Here is a 4499-nt window from a genome sequence, read left to right as displayed (position 1 = left end):
AGCAGGCTCAACTCTTAAATACCCTGTACCACCCCACAAAAAAGTAATTAAATTAATTAATTAATTAAATTTAATTAATTAACTAAATTAATTTAATTAACTAACTAAATATTAAATATAAAATATTCCATGCATGCATACATACATTTACATTTGCATCAGAATCGTGCCTTATGCGTGTTTGTGTACTTGTACATATGTATGTATGTGTGCATTGGGCCTGGTTATATGGCTATAACTTTCTTTCCGATCATTCTATCATAATGCAACTTGGTATATGGATATATAATTACTAACCAAATGTGACTACCAAATTTTATTTCAAAATTCTAAGAATTACGGGAGTTATAGAAAATCGTTAATAGGGGGGGAGTGGGGGGGTGGATCAGAAAAAATGAACAAACTCGTCCTTTATCGGTCTCAGGAGAATCTGTATACCAAGTTTGGTTATTCTAGCTCTTATACTTTCGGAGATCCTTGCGTTCATACAGACAGACAGACGGACAGACAGACGGACAGACAGACGGACAGACAGACGGACAGACAGACGGACAGACGGATAGACGGACATGGCTATATCGACTCGGCTTGTCATGCTGATCAAGAATATATATACTTTGTGGGGTCTACCAAGCCTCCTTCTGTGTGTTCCATGTGCACTCGCACAAAACTAATATACCCTTGTACCCTTTTGGGTACAGGGTATAAAAAGTTGAATAAAAGTTAACCGCGGACAAATAGACCAATAATAAAACTTGTATTAGGGCTTTCAAATCAATCAAGTATATATAAAACACAATTATGCATACAAAACCGATCAATCCAAGTTAAGGTAATAGTTTTAGTGGCGCAACAACGCAATAAGAAAAGTTCATTATAATGTAATTCTCTTGGGCAGAATATGAAGGTAAAGCATAATTAAAATATAAATTTTATAAGAGAGAACGCCTAAGTTTCACAAATGTTAAAATCATTTTAACTACGCATTTTTTGTGAGAATTCTTATGATAACTGATTTAATCACTTTCATTCATTCGTGCGAATTGGTAGTCGCATATTGTTCTGCTCAAACCATTTAAATGCATTTATCGAATAATTAGAAACTCTTTCACGCTTTGCTGGCTAATTGAACTTTGAACTGAGCCGCCGGCACATTGAAATGCAGAGTAAAGTGCATTTAAATATTGGAAGCTCGCTGCACCAATTGTGCATGTGAATTGTTGGTTGTTTGAACTTTCCGTTTGCAGAGTTCGATTCATAAATATTAATAGCTATTAACACGCACACACACACTCACAAATCATTGGTGCTCTGTTAGGTTATGGCCGTGCTCGCTGAAAATTAATTTTAAACTTTAAAACTAACTGCGTGTAATGTGCGACTGTAATTTGGTAAACAATTTTAATATGTAGCGCGCGCATCATGTTGCCTATTTTGTGGCACGTTTATTAAAACTGCAACTTCATTATGGGGCAAAAATGTTGCTGTGGGGATGTGTGAAAAGTTTGAAATGAGAAATTCTTGACTGCAATCGACATGCATGGGCGCGTCATGCAGACTTAATGGCCAGGAAGCATCAGGAGGAGAAAACTTAAACGTCTTTTTAAAACGAACGGTGTCAGGTGCTTGCCACTTGGCAGGCCACCACAAAAGCCAAATCTGAGCGCCTCTAATGGTCATTTAATTAAAAGCGGAAATTGAGCTAGTGTCCAGCACGGAGCGAACGGAGTGAAACCAAGTGTGAGAAATGGCAAACGGCAAATGGCCAAATGACCAACTGGCCAAAATGCCGACAGCCAACTTTTGCAGAAAGTTGTTGGATAGGAAATATTAAAAACGGAAAACACTTTGGGGCAACTAATTCTCTTACTCGCTGCTGCCGATGCTGCCCGAACTGCTGTATGCCTCTAGCCTTTGGTCTTGCTCTTCTGCTTCTGCTTCTCCTTCTGCTTTGCCTTTTTAAAGATGTCTTTTTTATTTTTTATTTCTATTTTTTTTTTTGGCAGCTTTTGTAGGTTCAAGACTTTGCTGCCACTTTAGTTGGTAGCTAGATGGCTTGTCTAAAACAAAAAAGTGTAAAATGCGGCAGCGAACTGTGAGCGCCAAGAGGAAGCGGAGCGCTTGCAGCGCAATTAGCAAGTTTATTGCATGAAATTATGAAACGCTTAATAAAAATGTGCAGCTCTCAAATATACACACACGTACTACTTATATACAAAATATATTAAAAAGCAGCTACTCGTACAGCCCCCTATACTTGAGCGCTCTTTTAAAGTAGTCCAGAGAGATGGCCAGTTAATTAGAACTTATCTCACATCTTCCCATATATGTACATACTCGTACTTGTATATAGATGCGAGTATATAGAAGTATACTGTGTGCTGGCTTATTTGAAATGTTGCACTCGAAACCGAGCCCTGAAGATAACCATGCTATACAATTTAATCATGTAAGTGCTGGCAAATTGTTGACTGAAATTAGAGAGCTAGACGAATGAGCTGGTAAAGAGTCTATTATGTGTACGACGCATTCGCCTACGAGTTGTTAAAAGGTTTTTGTTTGTGGCCAAACATTTTTGTAGCTAGAGCTGATACATACATACTCGAATCTAGTACTAGAATGTGCGGCCAATGTTGTTGTTGCAATTATTGTTACTGTTTGCTGCGCCGCCAAGTTGTATGCTAATGGCTTTCGTTTTAAAGCCAAAAGTAATTTATTGTTGTCGGCGGGTGTCGACGTCGCCACCGCCATCAAAAATGTTGCAGCACATTCATTACGGCCATGCATGAGCAAATGTGTGGCTTGTGAGTGTTTACAGTAGGCTAAAAAATTATATGTATTAAACAGCTTAGCTGGCCATATATATTTTTATTTTTATACTCTGTACATGAAATGCGGGAGCTGAAAAATGTAACAGGCAGAAGGAGGCTTGGTAGACCCCACAAAGTATATATATTCTTGATCAGCATGACAAGCCGAGTCGATATAGCGATGCCCGTCTGTCCGTCTGTCTGTCCGGAATGGAATATTTTATATTTAATTTAGTTAATTAATTAAATTAATTTAGTTCATAAATTAAATTAATTAATTAATTTAAATACTTTTTTGTGGGGTGGTACAGGGTATTTAAGAGTTGAGCCTGCTCGTCTTTAGCATTCCTTTCTTGTTATTTTTTAAAATATAAAACTAACTTATATTTAAATAAGAAGAACTTTTGAAAGATTTCCTTTTGCTTTTGGATATTTCCTCTTGCTATTTTTGGTGCTTATGGTGTAGTTTCTGCTGCTGCAGACATTTGGCGCTAAATATCTTTCTCTAATACTAGGTAAAGGCAAACTGACTCAATTTAGAGATTTCAAGAAAAATTATCGATGGCAGTTCGATAGTCCCCTAAAGTTCGATCAACAATGCCGTCAATAGTTCTCCAGCTCTAATCTAAATAGTTCTGTACCCAAACCGATTGGGTTGTAAGCGATAAGATAAGATAGAGCTAGTTGTTAATATTTTCCTATAATGGATAGATGATATATTTAAGTAATTATTTCTCATAACTATAAGGATCCACTCCTTATACTATAGGGAATGTTATTCTGAAAAGAAAAACGAGCTTGGTTTTATTTCCCTTTGAGTGGAAATATGAAATTTATATACGAATACCAATTGATTACATCAAATATTTATAAATACTTAAAATATGGAAAAGGACTGTATTTGTAGTAATTTATAAATTGAAATTAATAATGGAAAATTCATTCCTGCTCAAAAATAATGATTGCTTTTGTTATGGGAAAACAATATATATTAATGAGAATCGGTTTCACTTCATTTCAACAGATTAATTTCTCTTCGCTAAAAATAATAAATAATTCATCTATTATTAAGCGCTCTAATATGCTGTGTGATTGAAAAAGCTTTTGAATGCTATTCGTGGCAGTTAAACAGATTGAAAACTTTTATTAAAATACGCTTGCTTATTTTCCTATTATTGTAGTGATAAATTATAATAATTAAGTTGTCATCCATTCAAATTTAGAAAAAATTTTTGTATATATACTATACTAATACTAATGCCACCTAGTGTGTGGGCTTGTTTTCAAACAATTGTTGTATGCGGCTGCCTATGCATTAAAATTTTAACCAAAATCTACGGCGTTTGTTGCGAACAGCTCCTGATGTTTGCCATCAGACTAAAAACTTACATAGAAATTAAGTTATCCAGCTGAAAAATTGAAATGTTTTGCAACATGTCTCTACCCTACATCCATTGTTGTGATGCTTGTTGTTGCCGCTCCTGTTTTCCCATAAAAGTTATTTTTTTTTATTAAATTCAAAGCAGAGTTTTGTGCACCATAGTCCGATTCTCTGGATCTATGCAGCAGAGCATGATTTAAGACACGGATGCTATTTGAGAATGTGTGTTGAATGCAAACATATGTTATTATTTAAGAAAGAAAGCTAAGCACAGCATTGGAAATATGTTCATACCTTACTTCCTTCAT

This window comes from Scaptodrosophila lebanonensis, unplaced genomic scaffold (genome assembly GCF_003285725.1).
Source record: "Scaptodrosophila lebanonensis strain 11010-0011.00,11010-0021.00 unplaced genomic scaffold, SlebRS2 tig00000024-arrow-pilon, whole genome shotgun sequence".
Classification (NCBI taxonomy): Eukaryota; Metazoa; Arthropoda; class Insecta; order Diptera; family Drosophilidae; genus Scaptodrosophila; species Scaptodrosophila lebanonensis.
Note: the sequence above shows the minus strand (reverse complement) of the source record.